Genomic DNA, 13,720 nt, shown 5'->3' on the forward strand with positions numbered 1-13,720 from the left:
TTAGTAATATAATTTCTGCAGCCGTAAGACATCGATTCTTTACGGGGAGTTAGCTGGGGAGGTTTTAACACTAAAGAATGTTTTAATCTGTAAATCAAAAAAAAATAAATATCTGAAAATTGTATTTTTTTTTTAGTTTTTCTCTTTTCTATGTTATTTAAAGTTAATGAAAAATAAAAGGAAAAGGAAGAAGCAGTCGTTGTACAAGTTATTAGTTCAACACGGCTTATAAGCAACAGAGCATATTAGTAATATCATTTCTGCAGCCATAAGACATCTACTCTTTGCGTGGAATACGTTTGGGGAGGTTCAAACACTTAAGAATGTTTTAATCTGTAAATAAAGAAATAAAATCTCAGAAAATTAAATAAAAATGCATATCTGGTTTTTACTTTATATCTTTCCTATTTAATTTGAAGTTAATGAAGAAAAGGAGAAAACAGGAGCATTAGTTGTACAAGGTATTAGTTCAACACGGCTTTTAAGTTATATATCATCTGCAGCATAAAACATCGGCAATTAGCTACTAAACTTCATACAATAAAACATGTTTTCATTTGTAAAATATTAAGATATTAACATTTCAGAAATAATATTGAAAATACATATCTGTCTTTTACTTTTTGTTTTTTCTGCTTAATTTGAAGAAGGAGAAGAAGAAGAAGAGCATTCAATATCTATTAAAAACAATCAATGGGATAAAACAGGATCAATTGCAAAAGGTTTGGTAGTAGCATGTCAGATAATTGTCTTTTGCAAACAAACCTTTTTGAGACCAGTTTTCTCAGATAACATATCATATCGCTATTCCTGCCGTTCGTTTGAAAAAAAAAATATTTTACCTTTTTCATTACTGCTACATTGTATTTGGCCAAATTTAAAAAACGTGGTACAAAATATCTCTATGAAAAGGGAAGACTACATAGTAGAAACAATATTCAGAGTCTTTTCTTATAGGAAAAAAAAAGTTAAAATACTTCCCCAAAAACTACATCACAATAAATTAAAATATTTACATTCATGCTTTCGTGTAAAGTAAAACTTGTAAATTATTTAATCCATGACGCCTAAATCAAACTGGGGACCAGGAATGGTTTGAAATTCATCATAAAACTACATGATAAAAACTCTGCACCTTCTTCTCAACAATGACACTTTTACAAAATGTAATAATACTATTGCAACGTGGATGAGCCAAGCGTTTTCTACAAAACAGTTCAGACATTTTGATCTGATCACATCCCCACTAGCTCACACCTTTGAATGTGGACGAAGGTCGAAACAGTTTAAATCATTAACTTCATAACACACCAAATAGGACGTTCATACAAACAAATGTGCATTTTAAAGTTATACGTCTTGGAAGTAGTATGGATGAATATTTCATACACTGTGACATATTTTAAGGGTCAATAAGTTTTATTTTTAAAAAGTGAACATTTACATTATTGACTTCAAAAGGTAAAGATATTTCAAAACACTGACTGACATTGTTTGACATCTACAGAATAACATTTGGGCAGTATAGTAAAATATTTTACTATACCGCACATTGCTACTTTATTATACTGTATGCTTTTTTACACAGCTACCTCCTTCCTCTATATCCACCAATCAACATTTAAATAGTGATGTGTGTACTTCACTGCACGCCCTTGTATGTTATCGACTAGCACAGTGCGCCATTTCTTGGCTTATGTAGAGGATACTGTCTAAACTGTACAGATGTCATAAAGTAGTACACTGTGGGCTTCTTGATTGTTTTCCAATAAAAGAATAACAAAATATATTTAACATGAGAAAACAATACATCTTAGTTATAAGATTTCTTAGAATTAGAACTAAATATTTTTATTTTGAAAATCATGTCAAATACCTATATTAAATGTTTGAAAAATAACCAATCTTGACAATACGATTAAATTCACCACAAAAATATTTCAATGGAAATGTGTCTTTCAAGTTAAACTTTGCATGAAGTTAAACGAGGCAGTTTGTAAAATACAGATACTTTAAATAAATAGATCCGTTGAGATTAAAGTCGTAATCATGGACATTTTACATTGTCACACAATGTCACCTTTACTTAAATAATAATTAGATAATAATATCATTAATATAAGAGTACTATATGAATTCATAAATATGAAATATATTAAAGTTTTTTCCGTCAAAATAATATGGTGTATAATTTTGTTTTATTACAAGCTTCTCGGGTATACAGGTGCTCTTAAATGAACCGTCCATCACCCTCAACAGAGGGTAATCCACCGTCTTTTTTTTTTATTTTGATTCCTAACCCTGATCGTAACCTTAACCCTTTAGCAGATTTTTAAATGATTCTCTCTAGTTCTTTTTTCATCATTCCTTGTATATCTTTTTTTTATATCTCATAGACAAATTGTTTGAATAAGGGAAGGGATAATCACAATAAAATCTCTATGATCGAAAATTTTTAATATTTCCTGAAATTACATTCAACTTTTCAAAGTCATTTTGATTTCATGTTTCATTCAAGCAAAAAAAAAATAGCTAGTATATGTCAATGATAATTACCTCTGTACAAATGATGTGCATTGTAATATACATTCCAATTTGACGTTATGATTATTATATTTTAAAACTACCTTTCAAATAGAAAAAAATCAAACAGGGAGACATATCACATGTATATGGAAGCAAGGAACTGGTGCGCTCTTTACGTTTATGTAGTCGAACGATAAGCTATGTGTTTACAAGGTGTTCCGTTTCTAAAAGCTATTTAAGCATTCAAAGTATTTATTATTTGTTTTTTTAATTGACACCACACAAACAGATTGTGCCACAGGTTTGTTACTTGCAATTCAAAGAACTTTTATGAAGAAAAAAGGTGTAGTTCCTGTAAGTAAACCTTTTAAAAACACTTTAACGACTGGAATACTGAAATTAAATAATGAATATACAATTTCCTATGGATTATATTTTAATCTTTACATTTTCTAGTGTCCATGAAAACACTTCTAACTGTTTTTGTAATATATCGTATAATACATCCAATCGATGAACATTCTAATACTCAATAGTATAATTAATGAAATAAAGAATCATTCTTTAAATAGTATGGGGCGTTCAAATACGTGTACAAAACACCCAGCTAATGATTCCTTTTTCATTTTTTATTTCTTCAGTAACAAGATCACCTCATTCTTTTTTCCTACTTAAAGTTTTTCTATATTGTGACTGTTTTGTTAAGCGTTAAGAAGATGAAAATACGTAATTCAGGTAACTTAAATATAAATAAAGGAAAACTACATGATAAAAGAATGACATAGCAATGTCAATCAGTTACATTCTTTGACCTCTCACTTTACATTCAGTAAACTGAATGGCAGACCATCGTCATTTTTGAACGGTAGATTAGTTTTAAGAAATATTTCTAAAACTTAAATCTATATGTATATTACAAAAACAAGTTTTGATTAATAAATGTAATAAAAACGTAAACGTCCTTCTCTAGAATGTGTTGTACTTAATTTTCACCGAGGCTAAAACAAATTGCAAAGATATGTATAATATATTAATTAGTAGAAAGAAAGAGGCAAGCAAAGCAGTCCATAAAAGGAATGGCGAATAAGAGTGTGTTAACATTTTTTAGCTGTTGGTCAAAACCACAAACGAATCATTGGCTATAATTGGAAATATTACAAAAAATAATTGCAACAAATTATTATTTATCAAAACTAACACTAAAAGACACTCAGTTTTGTACATTTTGTAAGGTGAAAATTGAAACCAATGAACAGTTTAAAGAATGTTCAAATGTTACAGAAATGGAGTGTGCAGTTGTTTTATTAAAGTTCAATGTCCCAATAACCATTGATAAAATGAGTTTATGTTTTTCTAAATTTTACTTTATTATGTACAAAATTCATAACTTATGATATTTGATGTGAAACAGTTTTTTTGCCTGCAAATAGAAAATGGTTTCAGTTTAGATATAAATACATAGGTTACCTCAATTACAGATATATTACGTAATGAACAATATTTACTTTTGAGGAATTCTAATTACAGTCAGTATGAAAGACACTGAAAAAAATTGTAATTTGCTCTAAATGTTGAAAGGACTATATATGGTCTGTGCCTTATATGGCACCCTTTAATGAACATTGTCATTTTACTGTATTTTTTTGTTTTATTTGTACAGATAAACATAATTAAGTTTTTTCATAATTTTCATTTTGATTTAAGTGCCCACAATTTAAAAAAAAAGACAAAAAGTTTACCTTTTCCCACCAACATCGCATTTTTAGCATTAAAACGGCTTGTTTTCAAGCAGTTTTTCTATAAGAAACCATTAAGCAATTACTTGAACAATATTTATAAGTTACAAAAAATCCTTTCTTGTTCAAAGAGTCGCTCTGTATTTCCCATTTAAAAAAAAAGGATCAGAAAATTGTCAACTTTGACTGACTTGATAGAATTATAAAAATAGCGTCACTTTTATTTTCATTTTGATTTAAGTGCCCACAGTTAAAAAAAAAAGACAAAAAGTTTACCTTTTCCCCATCAATATCGCATTTTTAGCATAAAAACGGCTTGTTTTCAAGCAGTTTTTCTATAAGAAACCATTAAGCAATTACTTGAACAATATTTATAAGTTACAAAAAATCCTTTCTTGTTTAAAGAGTCGCTCTATATTTCCCATTTAAAAAAAAAGGATCAGAAAATTGTCAACTTTGACTGACTTGATAGAATTATAAAAATAGCGTCACTTTTGACGTCATATACTGCCGTAGAGATATAGTGCGTATAGATAAAAAAAAATAGACAAAGAACATATTTTATCTCGGCTCTTTTAAAAATAATCACAAAAAAATTATGGCGAATTAATGGGGCCAATTTTGAATATCATATCTTAAACGAAAATTTAATACGATAAAATGTCAGTTATATTTGTACCATGCCAGTAAAGACGTGCTCCAATGTAATAGAAAGAAAAGAAGGTAAGAACAAGATACGGTATTGGCAGTATTTGGCCGAAAAATTTACGATATTTTTAAGGCCTCTGTCTTGGTATTTGATGTTGTGTATTGTGCTAAGTAAGATATTAGCTAAATCCTACATGTATTAAACTGACGTCATTTTTCACTATGACGTCACTCATGTGCGCTAAACATGGAATGCTCGTTCAAATGTCTTACTTTATACTGTTATTTGAATAGTTTTCGATAAAATTAGACACTTTCACATGCGACAACCACTTTTATACTTTACATACAGGCTCATCATTTAATTATTTATTCACATGTTAAAATTAGTGTTGGTTGTCACATGTGAACAATATGAATTTTTTGAAAAATGAATATGGAAAATGATATTTTTATTGACGTCAGTTACACAATTATCCATCAGTATCGACGTAAACAACGCCATGAGCACTGAAAAAGAAACTGATTAGCAGAATGTATTAATTGATAATTTTGTCTGCACTTAATATTGTTCCACTGGTTCTTAAATTATTCAAACAGTACAGCTCAAGAAAAAACACCGGCCAACGCGTTCTGTTACGGCATCAAAACAAGAAAAAAAACAACGTAACGCAATGCAACATAGGCAGTTACACTATGTAACACGCGGTGTATATCTGTGAAAATTGATGATTCAAGCATTAAAAAAAATGTTTGTTTTTTTTAAACAAAGTTAAATACTTATTCATTTACGTTAAAAAAGCCAAAGGAAAATTAAAGAAACTGAAAACAACAACAACAACAAATTACATGACACGCAACGTTTAGACCAGTGCGATTGGTCTGGCGGATTTTTCATAAGACAGAGACTGAAAATATTTGTCGACATATTTAAAGGCTTGATCAAAATACGTATAATTTTTTTTTTAATTATGTTTAATCAAGTCAATTTTTAATTGTAATATATGATCGTATACGTACACTTACATACGGAAGCCGAGAAGAATCATTCGAGATTCGAGATTCGAAATACGAGATTCGAAATACGAGATTCGAGATTCGAAATTCGAGATTCAATATCTAAATTAACCAATCAAATCAAGGATCTGAAAATATGTATCCTAGCGACATCAAACTGTTCTAAATAAAAATCATACGTACATGCTCTTATATACAAATAAATGCTATGTTCACTTCTCCCACCCTAACTAAATAATTATTTGTATTTACTTTTACACAGAATATCTAAGTAGACTAGTAATAATGCAGTGTGCTTCGCGGATCTAAGTGATTTTGTTTGCCCTGGTGCATTTCCACCTGATTCGTTTGAACCCTGGGGTATTTCACCACCAGTAATAGTTTAAAAGCCGGGTTTATTCACCCCTTTTGTGTAAAAATGCGGTTATGATAGAGAACTTCATAAGCGTAGCTAATTTTTTCTGCAGGGGGTCCTAGGCCAATTTTAAAAAATTTTACTACGTAAATTTAATAAGCTCCAATTTTCCCGAGGAGGGGGTCCAGATCCCCTGACCCCCTCCTTTCTAGATCCCCGCATGAAGAATAGTACATGTATCTAAATAATTTAAATATAAATAATCTGTCCTGTTTCACTAATAAATAAAAGCATTACTTATCGTTTTTATGTATGCATACAGTGATACACTAGTACTATGATTATAAACAAATCATTGAGATATTATCACATCATACGGAATTATTAATAAATACAATTTTTTTCTCTTTTCCCCAGTAAACAACTTATTATGAGTCTTACTTTTGGAATTGTTTTCAATATAGAAGGATACCTACTCTCTACAATTAAAGGTAGGGATGATAGGGTGCAAATTTGTTCACATTGCCGATTTCTTGTGCAGAGAACAGTAAAACCCTTTATTTGATTGTGCATGAATATTTCAAAATTAATTTAACATTAATTGTATTAATTTTAAATTAATTGTACATATATTTTGTTATAATTCATTCATTGATATATCAACAAGAAAGAATAAAAGCATATGTTTCACAGCCAAGTTAAGTTTCTCTGTAGTTTCCTACCCCCCCCCCCCCCTACCCCCACCGCACCAAAATTGACAATAATTACATATAAGTCATACAAATGTTTACTTTTTTTGTAAGTAAATCTCTAAAGATGTAAATAAGCACTGCAAACAAAGATGTGTGTATTTAATATACTACTACATTACACTTAGCCAGATAAAATGTAATCAGGATGAAGCTACAAGGGGTGAGTGGTGCAAATTTACCAATTTGTCGCCATACACACAGAACACCAAATAAAGAAACTGTGAGTGGTGTGTGGAATGCATAAAAAATGGCGGCAAATTATCTCAAATAATCAGTGCAAAAACTCACAAATAGACTGTTATTTGTTACATATCCTGCAAAAACATTGATAAAAAATGTCATCGTCCCATAACATAGCCGATTAAGTTAATGTGTACATATGGTCAACGTACATGTAATTCTAATATACAAGAAGGCGGACGTATCAGGCGGGGATCCAGAAAATTAAATTTCAAAAATGATCGGTTGAATTACATTAAATGCTTTGAAAATTGTTTTAAACTATCGTACGGGTCAAAATGCGTGATAGAAGCTATGTACAGTGTAATTGGAAACTTTCATTTTATATCAATATGTAGTATTACCTATTATAACAAATAAGAGTATAGCACAACTGCCACAAGCAATACATGTTCTTTACCGGCACCACCTCCCTCCCCATAAAAAAATGAAACAATTGTCGTTTTATTTGCTAAAATGTGTGTGGTTCAAGATTTTTCTAAAGGGCATACCCGATTAGAATTGAAAAAAAGAGTCGTACGTTTAAAACTAATTTTGTCAAAACTTTTAGATTCATTTGGTTATATTTTGGTCCATTTGGGTAAATATATGCACCAGCACAGCTCTAATTTATATATAATCAGACCATAAATTCAAAATATTTTCAAAAATTAATAGCTTTAAATCCAGTGGATGAAAGAAAAGGAAAGCAAGTCGAACTCGATGAGTGCTAATACCTGTGTTGAATGAATGGTACAGTAGGATATGCGCAAAAAAGTCCCGTCTACTCTTTCCTACCCTATAATTATTGGAATATTAAATCCGATTATAAGAGTCAAATTAAAAATCAAGTACGGATATGTACCTGTTTATCAAAAGTAAAACTACTCATAATGTATCTACAGTGCATCGTAATGGAGCTACACAGAAAGTTTTATATTAATTTGCCGAGCCAAATAAAAAAACCTGGAAAACGAAGAGAAAACAAAGTGGGGACAGAATAACTGAAAAATTAATTAGGACTATATAGCCCCCCCCCCCCCCTTGAAATGTATATACTGAAAACAGATTATTGGCGTATAACATCCGCACACAATTTAAAGAAAATTTCATGTTTTTTTTTATCATTTTCGCTAGCTAATGTAAGACATCACAAATACCCCAAGCCCCCTCACGGAAAAGGAAATGCTAGGTGATGAGAGAAAGAGAGAGAGAGAGAGAGAGTCGATGTAAATCACAGGTGCGCTAACACCGTTAAAATTAAAGCTTGCTAGTTGGTCTGCCCTACCCTAGCTACCTCCTCTCTTTTCTCGTTTTAGAGGCTTAATTTTTGTCTATATATGCTTGTAACAAGTCAAATCAATTCTAAATCAAACTGAATTTAACACTACAAAACTCTCTCTGTGTCTGTCTGTCTGTCTGTCTGTCTGTCTGTCTCTCTCTCTCTCTCTCTTCTCTCTCTCTCTCTCTCTCTCTCTCTCTCTCTCTCTCTCTCTCTCTCTCTCTCTCTCTCTCTCTCTCTCTCTCTCTCTCTCATATCGACAATGGCATTGCCATACCCTACAATACATTATTCTTATCTGGATTTTTGTCTTTGAGGTTGTAAATCATTATATCTTCTATGGTCTAAAACTTTATCATAACCTATATTTTGACATGTCGATTATTTTTTTTTAGTTTCGTTTCATAGCTAAAACATTTAGATTAAACAGATCTTTCTTCGCGAGCCGATTTTTACACAGTTGGGGCGAATACACTGCGGGTTAAAATTGTTCGGGGGGGGGGGGGGGGGATACATACAGGGCAAACAAAACCACTTAGATTCGCAAAGCCAACAGTGTTATTTCTAATTTAATTGTTTATACTGTGTGGGGTTAATTCATCAATGTTAATTTAACCATTTTATAACCACTATATAAGAGCTATTAAGACATTTATTTGTAGGAAAGAGCATGTACGAATGATCTTTATTTAGAAAAGTTTGATGTTGCTAGGATACAGGTTTCAGATCCATGATTTGATTGGTTAATTTAGATATTGAATCTCGAATTTCGAATCTCGAATCTCGTATTTCGAATCTCGTATTTCGAATCTCGAATCTCAAATGATCCTTCTCGGCTTTCGTACTTACATGTAGTTTGATCAATTAAAATAGCGCGTAGTGTCATAACGGAAGAAAATTGTCTAGTCCGTGATTTTTTCTCACTTACTCTATTCAAGACAACGGTATCAATTCTAAAGGGCTTATGAAATCAATTGGACTTTCTCGAACAGAATAATATACAAAAAATTCTATATTTTGTGTAACTTGAAATCTCATTCTTTCTATAAAACATGTTTGCGATCTACATGTACATGTCAGTGTTGAGAAACGAAAGTGCACAACTTTGGGTAGCGCTATAGGTCAAAAATATACATATAAGAAGAAGCCATGTATCTTTGAACCAACCAAGCAGTTTCAGTCAGAGTCCACGTGCTACACCTGTCAATCAAATCAGCACGCGAGCTGCACAATGTACTTCTTCAAATAAACTTAAAAGGCCTAAAGTTTCTTTGTCCGAAGAAAACAGAAATATGTGTAGCAATAAAGTGTTTAGAGTTATTAATGTATGATATGATTCTTACACTGCGTGTGTGAAGGTTGATTTGTATACTGCGTTGTTACATGTAAAACAGAAAATTCTCTCTCTCTCTTTCTCTCTCTCTCTCTCTCTCTCTCTCTCTCTTTCTCTCTCTCTCTCTCTCTCTCTCTCTCTCTCTCTCTCTCTCTCTCTCTCTCTCTCTCTCTCTTGTAAATGTTTGTATAAACAAGATTGTGAAACAGGATCAGATTTAATCTCTTTTAATTATATTTCAGGTCCAGTTCACATTTTTTCATACAATGATTCAATGATATTTTTAATTGAGGTTACCTATAAGATTTGCTGATAGTCGATGACCCCCCCCCCTTCCCCTTTTCCCTCACTTCCCTCGAGTTTATTGTTTTGGCATTATTAAATTAAATCCTGTGATCAGAAGGGTTATTACGGGCCGCCAGAAGGCGGTCCGTCATTTGATATACATTTTAAATATTGTAACTGCGTTTCTGCGGGTTAGTTTTTTTTTTTGCATAGAATTAATCACATGCTTATTTTTATGAAATAAAAGTAAATTTGCATGTAGAAATATGTTTTACGCCTTTTAAAAAATATTACATTATTTTTTTTTTAATCATAAACGTAAAGTAGATCATACACTGTCGTGTTAGGTGCTTTTTTTATCGAGACTAATTTATTCGAAACATTTCTCGGTTTTCATTCTGTCGGGATCGGTATGCATACGGGACATACTAAAGACCTGAATGACATGAACATTTATATAAATGATATATTTGAATTTCTCATCGTCAGAAACCCACGGTCAGAGTCGCATACCCTTACTGAAGTAAGCGTATGCGAGACTGGCCGTGGGTTTCCGACGATGGAATTTCAGAAACTGAAGTGTAGATAAGGTTTATAATTCCGTTAAGGAAAACAATGTTGAACTTCAAAACGTGTTGCTGAAACAATATTAAAATTTACATTAAAAATTAGTACAACCAACTCGTTAGTTTCTTCTTTGTGGTGTTTTTTTTTTATGTAAACAACCAATTATGATTCATACAACAGCTATATTTTTGCGGCCCATTTGACGCTTGCGTTAATATGATTTCTTGTGAAAGCTTCAGGAACATTTTTTTTGTTTCTGTTTTTAGTGAATAGCCAATCGAAGTCGTAAAGTACATGCATTAATTAAGGCGACTCGCTACACCTTGAAATAGTTTCTCAAATCAACAGAAAGGAACTTGATAATAAAAGATACAACAAAGCATAATGCATTAGAAGTATATAGATTAAATAGGCTAACAAGTAACAGGTCTGTATTAAAAACTCATAGTTTAACAACTATGAAATTAAAAAAGCCGCCTGATGATTTAAACTTGTGGTTTGCAGTTCAACAGCCCCCAACTCAAGCGTGGATGAAGCGTATGGGGGAGGAGGGGGGGGGGGGTCGAGGGCCCCCCCCCCTACTGGATTTTTTTTAAAGTACTAATCATGAAAAAAGAAATATTGTTTTACAACATAGATTTACACCAACCGACAAATTCTTGCGTTAATACGAGGGCTGTCCAGAAAAAATTCGATCGTGGACAATCGTGTTCTTGTCATTTTAAATGGGTTTATACATGAACATACATAGTGTATACCGAAATGTTTGTTATAAAATTTGAAATCAAACCAGAGTGATTTTCAATGTGTTCCCTAAAATTACGGAAAGTACACACGACCCAGTGTAAAAGTTACCCAAACTTCGTTATTAAGGTTAAAGATATGAATATTAACACTTTTTCTTAAACATGTTAAAACATCATGATCTTTAATTGTTAAGTAGTTAGTATAATGTCCGTTATTTTTATACGCCATTTGAAACCGTTTCCAAGGATTTTAAAAACATTTGCAGCAAGAACATGTTTTAAAAAACGCCAGAAAAAGCGACGTCGGCTGATCGCACGGAACAGCGCTACATCATAAAGTTATGTGCAAACTTGGGTTAAACGACGATAGAAACGAAATAAACGATAAAGGAATCAAGGAAACATCGATATCGGAATATTTCAAAATCAATTATCTAAAAAAAAACACAAGCGATTTTCTGATGAAGCGTGCGATTGTACCCTTTGGCCAGACGGTGAATGCGGCATGACTCTCAGTAGGACTATATGCTACGACGTTATAAAAAAAAGTCGTTATAGCTCAACGTCAGACTGGCCGTGCGGCCGGCTTAGGCAATGTATATATAATAATAAAGCCAATGTAACAATGTACATTCCTCCGAATTTTATACATATACATTATTATAATCTATATTAGAATATTATAATACTTTCCTGAATGTTGCGTGGTTATTTAGAATATTAAAAAAACAATTGCCATGTGTCAACGAACTTTTAGGACAACCTTCGAATGCATGACGTTGCGTTTAAATATACGGTAAAATTGCGACGTCTTGCTAAAAACGGAACATTTTTCAGCGTGAATTTCATGATGTAATGTTTAAACCACACATATAAGTTATATACCATTGGATTTAATAAATTCAAGGCTTTTGAAAATGTTTTGTGCTCTGCATATTTATAACACGGCAAATTTCGGCCAATAACGTCCCTTGTTCTTTACAATATCTAAACTCTACCGTCCAATTAAACGTAAATGGACAAATGTTCACTGTGAAGCAGGTTTCCAGCGGTTTTACAATAGGTTATAATTATATTACTGTTTCATGTAAAATGCACTCGAACCAGGTCATTTTCTAATCTATCGGTGACTTTCAAATCAAATCTCGTGTTAACATTAAGGGCTTGATCCAGTGAGAGATAACAGTAAATAGTTACTAAGTAGTAAAGGGAGAAGTCAATACAAACGAATAATGATTTTAGAGAATCCAATTTGTGATAATAAATTTTGTACAAATGACATGTGATGAGGAGCAGTGCTCAAACTCGAAAATTTAAGGGAAAAATACAAATCAGGAGCAAAGTAAACACGGACATCTACAAAATTTAGAGGAAGGATAAGGTGCCATGAAGTGAGTCTCCTCAGCTCACCGGTCACAATCGCCTCGTGCTCTTTGTTGTAATCGGGGAAACGGATAATCTGTAGACACTTTGGTGATTAATAATGGCCTAACAATAAGTACGAAAAACGTCAGTCAGCGCCTAACTTACAAAAAAGAAAAATACACAATCCATGGAACAAATATTTTGAAAAAAAAAACCACTTCTGTTTTTAACCCACCACTTGATAAAAATGGCTTTCAATATTTGTCAAATCAATCTTAATGAATTTATCTATAAAAAGTTACAAAACCAAAATTAAACCTTATTATGAAACATTTTTTTTTTATTTGACCAGGGGTAATTAATAAGATCGACAAAAGCTTTATTCGGCCAAAAACTCGCTTTGAAGACATGCAGTAACAAAACTATAATGATTTTTTTTTCACATCTAGGTTGCAATATTGTAGCCATCACTTTATACATTCAGTTGCAGAAAAATTCCTTGACATTTAGGTTTAAAAAATATATGTTGGGGTTTGAAATGCATAAAGTTGATGTATTGTTGAGACAAAGCGTCATGTTGAACTTTAAATATACCTCCGATCACGGTCTGTTGATGTCGTGAATACATACTCTTATCCTATGTCATTCGACAAGAGTGTAAAAGATTCAAAATCGTCACAAAGCAGTAGACATCCATAATGCACGAGCATTGGTTTTGCTGTTGTGACTTTAAAGCTGTAAATGTTTTCTTCAAATTATATAATATTTTATTAAAGGGGCATGGTCACGATTTTGGTCACAAATTATTTTTTCGATTTTAATGTTTACAATGTTTTAGTAAGGCATTTTTAATAGGCAAGCAAAATGTGAGTGTCATTTGATGAGTTAA

The sequence above is a fragment of the Magallana gigas genome, chromosome 8 (assembly GCF_963853765.1).
Source record: "Magallana gigas chromosome 8, xbMagGiga1.1, whole genome shotgun sequence".
NCBI lineage: Eukaryota > Metazoa > Mollusca > Bivalvia > Ostreida > Ostreidae > Magallana > Magallana gigas.